The 13,018-nt window shown below is 40.1% G+C and overlaps 1 protein-coding gene across 5 annotated transcripts in view; it reads right to left on the bottom strand.

Moving 5' to 3' along the window:
* The window catches only part of MDM1 (Mdm1 nuclear protein), a 174,871-nt gene extending 162,287 nt beyond the window's left edge, over nucleotides 1-12,584 (bottom strand). For 4 of the 5 annotated variants that reach the window (XM_033221339.1, XM_033221340.1, XM_033221341.1 and 1 more), the window contains exons 1-2: nucleotides 5,439-5,587; nucleotides 864-1,047 (exon numbers count right to left, since the gene is read on the bottom strand). The gene's annotated coding sequence lies outside the window, so the exon portion shown is untranslated. Of the gene's footprint in view, nucleotides 1-863; nucleotides 1,048-5,438; nucleotides 5,588-12,453 lie in introns of those variants that run through there. The other variant, XM_033221344.1, reaches the window with a different exon arrangement.
* Nucleotides 12,585-13,018: the final 434 nt, after the last annotated feature.

Genomic DNA, 13,018 nt, shown 5'->3' with positions numbered 1-13,018 from the left:
GGCGCTGAACCATGACTTAATCACTACCCAAAAGGGCTCACCACTTCATACTATTACATTGGGTATTAGGTTCCAACATATGAATTTGAGGGGGACACTAACATTTAGACCATAGCAGGTGGTAAATAAGACACATTGTCCTCACCTTATGGAGGTTCCTTAAGGGTGGAAGGGATGGAAGATATACAAGGATCAAACAGTTCAAGCTACAGGCCAAGGTTTCTCTTCAGAAAGACGGCTTGACTGAGAGAAAGCAAATTGGTGTTCATCAGTCTTTTAGTGGGTGCTAGATACTTCCTTGTTGCCATTTCTGCATTGCCAGAGCCACACACACACACACACACACAACACAATAGACTTTGTACAGCTTCCAGTGCAAAATTAGAAACCAGAGCTGAATATCTAGTTGACAGTGACAATATGACGATTATAAAAGCCTAAGTATGACATGTCTTGAATAATCAATGATTGAATCATGTGTCTTTAAGCTTAGCCTATACCAAATGCCTCCAGGAAAGGTTATTTAAAAAAAGAAAAAAAAAAAACAACCTCAGAATGTGCTCACTGGTTTACAGTGATTGAGTTATGCTGTAGGCTATGGTAACTTCTTTGCAGTGCTAAAAATAGATGAAGGGCAGATCAGTCACCCTGGGGAATTTTATCTGCCTCATTTATGCATCCAGAGATGCTGCTTACATAAAGCCGAAATAAGCACAACCAAAAGGGCACCAAGAAAGACAAATAAAAGGTGATGATTCAAATAGAAACCAAGAAAACAAGCAAGCAGTCAATAGCAAAGATCAGAACCGGTCCCTGTTGTAAAGATCCGAACAAGAATTCGGCCTGTGAAGATGGTACAGTACCTGGAACTTTCTGATATCTTCTAAGAGGCAAATTTAGAAACTTCTTCCTGGAGAAAGCCAACAGTCTCCAGCTGTTCTTGCTCTACACATTCAGGCATGGACCCTTGCCACAGCCTCTCAAGAATTTACACTTCACACTGGCAGAGTGCTCTTTGACTCCTGGAGATACTGGCTCCTTCTTAACCTGCAGGCAGAGCACCAGAAAGTCAATCAAGAACCATGTAAAAATGTGACTCAGGCAACTCACAGATAAGCAAAGACCTCCAGGCAGAGCACCAGAAAGTCAATCAAGAGCCATGCAAAAATGTGACTCAAGCAACTCAGAGTTAGGCAAAGAAACTGAACATTTCAAGAGCTCCCCTTGGCCAAGTTTACACCAAATCATTTTTATTAAGTGAGTGGTTTTTAAAGGAAATCATTTATCATAAGGTTGCAGAAAAGGTCTGTTCCTTGTCTCCAGCTGCCGTGGAGATGGTCTAGGGGTGGCTAGAGGTGTATCTAAGAGACTGGAAATTCAGTTCATGGTCAAATCCATCAGTGTTTTAAAACATTCTAAAAAACCCAACAGCACCATCTGTAAGGACTGCATCATTTGCGAAATTTCTTGCTAAATCAGCTGGCCAAATGCAAAGCCAATTGCTTTGGCTTCCGTACAACACCATGCTGCAGCCGGGAAGTATTTTAAGTGGATAATGAGTAGTCTCTTCTCTCAATGACTACGTTCAAATAACATTGACTGCCTGTAATATGCAAAGTTCCTAGTCAAGGCTGCCTTAGGAACTCCTGCCCCTTAACTTGAGGCTTTAATCTGTATGAGGGAAGTTATCCCTCTTCTCTAGTGATGTTTAAGAAATCAATTCCCTAGCAATGGCCCAATACACTTTCCAGCTCATACACAGACATGTAAAACTGTGCACACACAGAAACACCCAAATGCACACCATTCGCACTAGTTCTGAGATATGCAAGGCTTACACCCTGCATCCAAGAATGGCTGCCAAGTTTTTCCTTTATTTAGTTATAATACCTCCTCTAAAATTATTTGGGTACCCAAAATGGCCTTTTTGTGTGAGGAAACACACATAAGAAATACCTCTCTGCCTTTTTCCCCTGAAAAATATAGTTATCTATGGAAAATGTGCGCACGCTCTCTCTCTCTCTTTCTCTCTGTCTCTCAGATAAAAGTGGCAAAGCAGATGGAAGCTCCTTCTGTGAAGAAATCAAATTCTATACTCCTTATATCCAACCTCCATTACTCTATTTTTATCATATAAGTTATATAGTAGATATGCAATAAATGCTTCATTATTTCACTCATTAAGTTGGCTTCTCCCTCAAGGTACTTTAGAACTTTGGTACCCAACAGCAGCTCTGGGATTATGAGCTTATCAGAAATGCAGACACTCTGGTCCCACCCTAGCCCCCTTTGAATCAGAATCTGCATTTTAACTAGATTTCTAAGAGATTTGTAAGCACATCCAGGTTTGAGAAGCACTGTTTTGGAACACACCTTGATTCTTTTTTTTTTTTTTTTTAGTTTTGGTTTCTTTTTTTTAGACTTAGGGAATACTAATGCAGTTCTGTTACATGGATATATTGTGTAGTGGTGAAGTCTGGGCTCTTTGTGTACCCATCACCCAAATACTGTACATTGCACCCAGTAGGTAATTTCTCATGCCTCATCCCGGCTCCCACCCTACTCTCCTATCTTTTGGAGTTTCCATTGTCTATTATTCCATTCTGTATGTTCATTACATCTTGATTTTTATACTGTTACTACTAGTCTAGTAAATTCTGTCTCTCCGCAAAGATCATGTCTTGCCATGGGGGACACTTTTCTAGAGGATGGTGATTATGAGCTGACGCTATTGGGCACTAACCGTGTGCCACAAGTGGAGAGGGCACACGGTTAACATGAGAAAGATTTACTCAGTTAGTAAAAGGTGGAGGTAGGTTGGAACTCAATCTGGCATCTGGGTCCATGTTTTCCAGGTGCTGCTTCCCTTACTGGGCCCCTGCAGGATGCAAAACTGTCCCACTTCCTGCAAGGTGTTTGACATCCCCATCTACCACACACTAACTGCAAGACACCTTCAGAATCCCGACAACCTAAGACCTGCCCCCCACGTTTCCAGACACCCATGGGAATGGCGCTGACCACATTAAGAACCACAGTGTCTTGTGTTCATGCAGTAATTTTGAGAAATTAGTTTCCTGGGATTTGTTTCTTTCTTCCAGTGTTTAACCAAATAATAAAAATCCTTTAACTTTTTACATGTTATTTTTCACTTCAATAGAAGGCTATCACTATTGAGGGCCTGCTCTGTGCAGACTAAAAGATAAGCTCCTTGCCTCTAGCCACTGACAATTTGGTTAGAGAAATAAGGCCTTAGTAGGTGCAATAGCTAAGAAACAATTCAAGGCACTAAGTCCAGAAATGACCAAAAAGACCTAGATTTATAGTCCGGCTTTGTGCCACTTACTAGTGTGAGCCCAGTGACATTCTCTAAGCCTCTTTTTCCCTACCTGTAAAACAGGGGTATCATTAAACAATGCACATAAATTGCCACCACAGTATGTAAAGCATGAGATATACTTAATAATGTTAGCCATATCCACCAATCGCCACCCTCTCTGAATCAGGAAGAAATAGGACAAAAATGGGATAGAGACAGGATGTGCATAAGAGAATAGACAGCATTCTGGGCAGGAGGCACAGCCAAGCAAAAGTATGGTGTCAGGAATGTGCATGCCTATGGCAGAAACTTACAGGACTCTCAGACTGGAAGAAGTCAAGGGTTCCAGTCAAGGAGTTATGAGAAGTGAACACATTAAAATAAAGATAAGTTTGCATTTGTTATGTGGACATGGAATCTCCTGGGGATTTTTTTGAATTTCTTCAGTATCATGACTTTCAAATACAGAAGAAATGCAAGCCTACGCAAAAGAAAATGAAGGAGCCTTCTAGCCATTCCCCCAGGGCTTCCCACACCAGTGAGCATGGATGCATCTATTACCAATCAATGTCTTTAAGAAGCCTGAAGAAATAAATGCATGGCACTGCTGTGGGACATATTTTTAATTCGTATTTAAATTCAAACCTGCCATCTAATTTATTTTCACTTTCAGGAAATGCCTTTTAAGCTTCTCAGACTTGAGCTAAGTCACATAGCTGATAAACAGGGTCAACCTACAGGAATACACTTAGATCTTATGAAGTCTGCAAAATTGTATAAAGTCAACAACTTCAGCACGAATGGACCTAAAATGGCCAAGAAGCTATTGCTACTACTACTGTGTTAAAATTGCTTGCTGGAGCATTCTTGTTTCTGCTGCTCATTAGGAAAAGTACTATCACATCCAGCAGAAAAGAATAATTAGCAAATCAACTAATTAAGGCAGTATCGACACTCCTCTTGTCACCCAGTCACTTCTTTGTTGTAAATAAGCTTACTTGCTTACATTAAAGTCATCAGCTCTTCATATGTAAATAATAATGCCCTTGAATTTAAACTGATTAGATATCTGCAAACAAACTTCAGTCCACTCTGATCTGGCCAGGATAGGGAAAACAAAGAGCATTATTGTCTTACTTAACCTAGGACATTCAACGCAACTGTATGAAGCTTCCGAATTCATTAATATCCAAATTCACCTTCCCTCCTGGACATGAGCCAGAATTCTATCTTTAGTTATAACACACACTATACTAAACAAATACTATAGTCATTAAAGAAACCACCCATTTCCTTCCCCCTAAGTTCCAGGAAGCCATGTTATTTCTGCAAACCAATTTCTATTTGCTGACTATTCTCCAGGGCTTTTAAAAGCAAATAAAATGTACCGGAAGCTGTTTTCTAAATGACAACGAAGAACACATCTCCTACTCTTCTCCCACAATGGGAAAAAACAAATAAACAAAAAAAGTGAGTGTTTGTGTGTACTTAAGGCATATACATTTAAGGTCTTGTAAATCCTGAAAGACTGAAAGCCCCACAGTGTCTTGAAAGGAAATGTTTGAAGAAACTTCTCATGTCTCTAAAGTTAGCTGGATCCTCTGCAACACTCACCTCTCATTTTGGCTCCTATAATTATCTCCTTTCATTTAATGTTTATTTTTATATCTCTTCCCATCTGTCCTCATACCACTTTGTTTACAGCTGGTTTAAAAAAAAAAATTTATATTTACATATGTTCAATTCTGTCTTCATTTTAACTTCTCAGCTTCCCCTGCCCCATTTACCCTGGTGGGTTTGTTTGTTTGTTTGTTTGTTGTTTTAATTTCTTTATCATTGTCATTCTTCAGTCTAAACAGGATGAATTATCGATATAATCCCCAGCAAACAACTTCTTAACCACTTCCCACCCCTGAACCTTTAGTTTGTATTAAAGCACGGAGATATATGTCAACCAAGAGTCGCATATAGATCATTTCATCATGGGAGGCAGGGGGTTGGGAGAGGGGAGGAAATGAGACTTATTTTCATCCTGTTTGGATCCAAGACAAATATTTTATGTCACCCAAAAGGGAGCCGAGACAAGACAGAGCCCCATAGTAATTGCCCACACTCTAACCTTTCCCGTCTCCCTTCTTGTCCTTCACGAATACTTCCCAGCAGGCCAGATTATTTTGTTAGAGAAGCTCCAAGCTACCTACAACCCTGTAACAGGATAAAAGCTCTAGCAAGGTTTATGCAACAGACACTTATTTCCCTCACATCTCCCCTTCCTGTTCCTCAGATGATGCCCTTCATTTCCTGTCCAGGTCAGGTTCCTGTGCGGGAGGGCCACCCCAGGGTGCACTTCCTGCCTTCTGGCTGGTTTCACTGTCTGTGCCCTTAAAGCCCAGCCTTCCCCATGGGCTGCTGTGCTTTTCCACTCGTCACATCATTCTGTTTACCTCTTGTTTGCTTTTTACTTCTTCCAAACTATCTCCTAGACCTGGAGTTCCCTGCCAGCTCTTTGCCTACACACCAATCTCACCCTTTCTTAAAACCACATTTCTCCCAGCAGTCACTCGGTAACTAAAGCCAATCAGGATTTTTGATATCCCGTCAACCTTGGTTTGTTCTACCAACTTCATCGTGAAAATGACCACCACCTGCCACAGGATTCTGTCTTTTAAAGGCCTAGAACCACACACTTAACTAGGAATATTTGATATCTGAATTATGCTGCTTATCAAACCAAAGTCACGCTTTTGCTTTTGGGGGGGTTTTGTTTGTTTGTTTGTTTGTTGTTTTAATTTCTTTATCATTGTCATTCTTCAGTCTAAACAGGATGAATTATCGATATAATCCCCAGCAAACAACTTCTTAACCACTTCCCACCCCTGAACCTTTAGTTTGTATTAAAGCACGGAGATATATGTCAACCAAGAGTCGCATATAGATCATTTCATCATGGGAGGCAGGGGGTTGGGAGAGGGGAGGAAATGAGACTTATTTTCATCCTGTTTGGATCCAAGACAAATATTTTATGTCACCCAAAAGGGAGCCGAGACAAGACAGAGCCCCATAGTAATTGCCCACACTCTAACCTTTCCCGTCTCCCTTCTTGTCCTTCACGAATACTTCCCAGCAGGCCAGATTATTTTGTTAGAGAAGCTCCAAGCTACCTACAACCCTGTAACAGGATAAAAGCTCTAGCAAGGTTTATGCAACAGACACTTATTTCCCTCACATCTCCCCTTCCTGTTCCTCAGATGATGCCCTTCATTTCCTGTCCAGGTCAGGTTCCTGTGCGGGAGGGCCACCCCAGGGTGCACTTCCTGCCTTCTGGCTGGTTTCACTGTCTGTGCCCTTAAAGCCCAGCCTTCCCCATGGGCTGCTGTGCTTTTCCACTCGTCACATCATTCTGTTTACCTCTTGTTTGCTTTTTACTTCTTCCAAACTATCTCCTAGACCTGGAGTTCCCTGCCAGCTCTTTGCCTACACACCAATCTCACCCTTTCTTAAAACCACATTTCTCCCAGCAGTCACTCGGTAACTAAAGCCAATCAGGATTTTTGATATCCCGTCAACCTTGGTTTGTTCTACAACTTCATCGTGAAAATGACCACCACCTGCCACAGGATTCTGTCTTTTAAAGGCCTAGAACCACACACTTAACTAGGAATATTTGATATCTGAATTATGCTGCTTATCAAACCAAAGTCACGCTTTTGCTTTTGGGGGGGTTTTGTTTGTTTTACACCAAGCAAGACTACACCCTACTGGCTACCTCCTCTGACCCCCTAGGTTAGATTAGTTCCTATAGTTATTCTTTTACTCATAATCCACTTTACTTTTTGCTGTTGTATTTATGTGTTTTGTTAGTGTACTATGTGTAATAAATAATTTGTCTAATTTTCAGTTTAGATAAGTTTTTCCTCCATCAACCTATAAACGTGTGAACTTATGAGGGGTTGGGGGAGCCAGGTGTTTCCTTGTCAAGCTGTCTCCCTTTCCTTCTCTTCTGCCTTCATTATTGTTCTGTTGCCAGCACAAAAACAGGCCTGGCACATATTAGTTGATCAATAAATATATATTAAATTATGTGTATTCTCACCCTATTTAAAAACTGGATAAATAATAAACACATGCATACATACATACTGAATGAATGATACCACCACCCTTCCCCCACCCCCAGCCTTCTCCTTTCAGCACAACATCTGGACCTCACCTCCAACCATGGCAGCAGGCCGGCCCTGCTAGGACCAGAGAAACATATGCCATATCCCTTGTTGAGCCCATGAATACCTTTGAGGTCTTTCCTGAAACAGTGTTCAGGGTACAGTCATGGTGGTAAGCCTGGCTTTAGCTGAAACAATGCATCTTTCTTTAATATTCTTCATTTTTTTAAAAAAACCCATTTATAGAAAAAACAGTCTCTTCAATAAACGGTGCTGGGAAACTGGATATCCATATGCAGAAGAATGAAACCAGACCCCTATCTCATCATATGCGAAAATCAAATCAAAGTGGATTAAAGACTTAAATCTAAGACCTCAAGCTATGCAACTACTACAAGAAAACATCTGTGAAACTCTCCAGGACATTAATCTGGGCAACAATTTCTTGAGTAATACCTCACAAGCATAGGTGACCAAAGCGAAAATGGACAAATGGGATCACATCAAGTCAGAAAGCTTCTGCACAGCAAAGGAAACAATCAACAGAGTGAAGAGACAATCCCCAGAATGGGAGAAAATATCTGCAAACTACCCATCTGACAAGGGATTCATAAGCAGAATACGTAAGGAGTTTAAACAACTCTACGGGAAAATATCTAATACTCTGATTTTAAAATGGGCAAAAGATTTTGAATAGACGTTTCTCAAAAGAAGACATACAAATGACAAACGGGTATAAGAAAAGTGCTCAAAATCATTGATCTTCAGAGAAACGCAAATCAAAACTACAATGAGGTCAGGCATGGTGACTCACACCTATAATCCCAGCACTTTGGGAGGCCAAGGTGGGCGGATCACTTGAGGTCAGGAATTTGAAACCAGCCTGGACAACATGGTGAAACCCCAACTCCACTAAAAATACAAAAATTAGCCCAGCGTGGTGGTACATGCCTATAATCCCAGCTACTTGGGAGGCTGAGGCAGGAGAATCTCTTGAACCCGGGAGGCAGAGGTTGCAGTGAGCTGAGATTGCATCACTGCACTACAGCCTGGGTGACAGAGTGAGACTCTGTCTCAACAACAACAACAACCTACAATGAGATATCATTTCACTCCAGTTAAAATGGCTTTTATCCAAACAACAGGCAGTAATAAATGCTGGCAAGAATGTGGAGAAAAGGGAACCCTCATACACTGTTGGTGGGAATGTAAATTAGTACAAATACTATGGAGAACAGTTTGGAGGTTCCTCAAAAAAACTAAAACTAAAGCTATTATATAATCCAGCAACCCCACTGCTGGGCATATACCCAAAAAGAAAGGAAGTCAGTATACCAAAGAGATATCAGCATTCCCATGTTTATTGCAGCACTACTCACAATAGCCAAGACTTGGAACCAACCTAAGTGTCCATCAACACATGATGGATAAAGAAAATGTGGTACTTACACACAATGGAATACTATACAGCTGTAAAAAAAAGAATGAGATCCTGTCATTTGCAACAACATGGATGGAACTGGAGATGATTATGATAACTGAAATAAGCCAGGCACAGAAAGACAAACATCACATGTTCTCACATATGGGATCTAAAATAAAAACAATTGAACTCATAGAGATAGAAAGTAGAAGAATGGTCACCAGAGGCTGGGAAGGGTAGTTGGGGGAAGGGAGGGAAGGTGGGGGTGGTTAATGGGTACAAAAAAGAATGAATAAGACCTATTATGTGACAGCACAAGAGGGCGACTACAGTATATAATAATAATTTAATTTAAAATAACTAAAAGAGTGTAATTGGATTGTTTGTAACACAAAGGATAAATACTTGAGGAGACAGATACCCCATTTTCCATGAAGTGATCATTATAACACTGCTTGCTGGTATCAAAACATCTCATATGCCCTATAAATATATACACCTACTACGTACCCACAAAAATTAAAAATTAAAAAAAATCCCTTTATATCTGCTCTCTACACCAGCACGTTATATAATCTGATACCTCTGGGCTCTGTGGTGACTGATTTTGATATATATACAGGAAGTTCTTCTTCAAACATGAGTAGAAGTTGGTGAAAGATTAGTTTTTTGCTTTTACTTTGTAGAAGCCATTAATGTGGGGTGTATTGCACAATAATAAATTATTCAGTTTATAAATCTAGAGAAATTAGTTCATCATGATCAATACCTCTGAGTGAATTAGTATGTGGGATTCCATTTTCATAATATAATTAGTTTTAAAATATTCAAATTAAGGGAAGCTAAGTTCACTGTGAAAAGTACTGAGTCTCCTGATTTCTAAGTAGGAGAATACTGCATTTTGGTCTTAATACTAATACATCTAAAATACATTATTTCCTACTTAGTTACAAATTTCTTTCTTTTTTTTTTTTTTTTGAGACAGCGTATCTCTCTGTTTTTCAGGCTGGAGTGCAGTCGTGCAATCTCGGTTCACTGCAACCTCCACCTCCCAGGTTCAAGTGATTCTCTTGCCTCAGCCTCCCGAGTAGTTGGGATTACAGGCATGTGCCAACACACCTGGCTAATTTTTGTATTTTTAGTAGAGATGGGGTTTCACCATGTTGACAAAGCTGGTCTCAAACTCCTAACCTCAAGTGATACACCTGCTTAGGCCTCCCAAAGTGCTGGAATTACAGGCATGAGCCACCACATCCAGCCCTCACTTAAACACAAATTTCTATAATTTATTTTCATTAAATCATATCTTACTGCTGTTACTAAAGCCCTGGCTATTATTCAATGAATAATGGAAAGCCAGCGAAGGAGGCCATTTGCTGATGAATTTAAGGGATCCTATCACATGAAAATTTATTTCGTAAAAAATAAACCATAAATTGTCAGTTTTGAAAACTGTCACCTCTTAACCACAAAGAACTTAACTGGTAACTTTTCTTTCTTATTAAAAACTCTAGATTATCATCTATTCATATGTCCAACATAAACCATGCCATTTCCTTACAGTAATTTTTGTGTTCTACACTTGCAAAGATAATATATTATCTCCTATTTTCAAATTCTTCTGTGCTTGGAGAAGTGATGTTTACATGGCTCATTAAAAGTATACTCAATAAGGGCTGGGTGTGGAGGCTCATGCCTATAATCCCAGCACTTTAGGAGGCCAAGGAGGAAGGACTGCTTAAGACCAGGAGTTCAAGAACAGCCTGAGCAACATAGGAAGGCCCCCACCTCTGTCAAAAAACAAAAACAAATACAATTTTTTAAGTATACTCAACGAATTCTTGTTGTTCTAATGCAAGGCTTGTCAACCTCAGCACTGCTGACACTTGGACCCGATAATTCTTTACTGTGGGGCCCGCCCTGTGCATTGTAGGAGGTTTCATGACAGCCTTGGCCTCTGCCAAGTGGACACCAGTAGCACCCTTCCATTTGTGACCATCAAAAATGTTTACAGACATTACCAAATGTCCTATGGGGGTGGGGGACTAAATTGCCTCCAGTTGAGAATCACTGTTCTTTTGCTTTTTAGGCTTTTGTTGTTGTTGTTGCTTGTTTGTTTGTTTTTGAGGCAAGATCTCATTCTTGTCATGCAGGCTAGAATGCAGTGGCTCCATCATGGCTCACTGCAGCCTCAACCTCCTGGGCTCAAGCAATCCTCCCATCTTGGGCCTCCCCCACCTCCAGTAGCTGGGTAGCTGGGACTATGGGTACACAACACCACACCTGGTTCATTTTTAATTTTTTTTTTTTTGGTAGAGATGTGGTCTCAACTATGTTACCCGGGCTGGTCTCAAACTCCTGGGCTCAAGTGATCCTCCTGCCTTGGCCTCCCAAAGTGCTGGGATTATAGGTATGAGCCACCATGCCTGGCCTCCACTGTTTTAATCTATTGTTTTCTTCCAAATAAGAAGACAATAGTAAGTCATTATTTTTATTTTCCACTTTATTCTTTATCAATAATATTTGCAATACTTAATTGAATATATATATACTACACGCCAAGTAAGCACTTCACATTTAGTAATTATCTCATTTAATCCTCACTACCAGGTAGGTCATATTATCCCCATTTTCAGAAGAGGAAAGTGAGGATTGAGAGGTTAAGTAACAAGTAAGGATACAGGTGGGGAACAACCCCAGGTCCAGCTGACACTAGCACCCATTCTCTTGATTGCTACATCTACCCAGCTCAAAATCTCTAGTCAGAATTCCCAAGTTCTGGTCCCAACGACACCACTTGCATCTTGGGAAAATTATAAAACCTTCTTGAACCATAATTTTCTCATACCTAAAGTGATATCAATTATAATTTCTATTTCAAAGCATTGGGAGTATTTGATGAAAGAGCACGTAAGTGTGATCAGCTCATATTTAGTTATAAGGTATTGTTATTGTATAAATCAAAATACATTAATTTTCTGATATATTTTTACTTCAGCAATTTAACTATAAAAGAGAATACTGAATAATTTAAACAATACTCATAAAGCGCCAAAAATAATTGTCTTATCTCCCTGCTGTGCAGGAATGACAAATTGTAAAGAACCACATTATTAAATCTGCAGAACATTTTATAATAATACTTAACTCCCACTCATGTTTCTTTTAATTCCTCTTCTTATAAAACAGACCCAGTGCATTTTTTTTAAATTCCTAGAACATAGATTTCTGACCACTCAATATTATGTCCATTTCCTTATATGACTTTACAAAACCACGATTTTAAATGGTACTGTCTCCCTTGTCTACCCTAATTAAGCGTATTGGCAGCAGATAGTATTCACTTTGCTTTCTCGGACATGGAGTACAGGAATGTGTGCATTTTCCCCTCTGGAATGTGTTTTGCTCTCATAACAGATGAAATGCTTGTAAGATAAATTTTAACATAAAAATAAATTATCATCAGTTTTTCTAAAGTGTGGCATGGATGTCCCGATAGCTCAAAGACAAACTCAGGGAGCCAACTTTGGCATTCCAACAGTCCTACTGACCTCCACCCAATGTAAGGTTCCGTCCATCATTACAATATAGAATTACGGCTGTAAATTTCCAAGACTCCTTTGGTGATGGAGGAGCCTTTAGTTCTCTGAATATGTCAGGTGTCTCCATCCCACGTCCATTTCTGTAATAGAACATCAAAATATTAGCTCCATGGGGACCATGAATTGTCTGTTTTGTTCATTGCTACCAGGATCTGGAACAAGTATCTAAGATTCAAACCAATTTGAGAGCACACATTAGGCGCCAGACACTTGTTCTACTCAAACTGTTGTTCAGTTTTGCAGCAGTAGGATTTCATGGGGTACCCTTGTAAGAAGGGCCCCCTTACTCACAGTATTTACCATGTCCTGGGTAACAGGCATATTCCTGGATGAATATCTTGGTCCTCATAAAGTCAATCCAACATTGCTTGCATACAAAACATCAGCTGCTTCATCTTGGGTGTTCTACCTGGTTTGTAGAGAGAGCTGAACAGCACCCCATCTTTGGGTAAATACACCTCACAGTGGCTTTTATCCAGACCACCAGGATGCCGGTTTTCTCAGGAATAACCTT

Source organism: Trachypithecus francoisi, unplaced genomic scaffold (genome assembly GCF_009764315.1).
Source record: "Trachypithecus francoisi isolate TF-2019V2 unplaced genomic scaffold, Tfra_2.0 Lachesis_group11, whole genome shotgun sequence".
NCBI lineage: Eukaryota > Metazoa > Chordata > Mammalia > Primates > Cercopithecidae > Trachypithecus > Trachypithecus francoisi.
The sequence above is the reverse complement of the archived record's forward strand: the minus strand, read 5'-3'. Positions and strand labels throughout refer to the sequence as shown.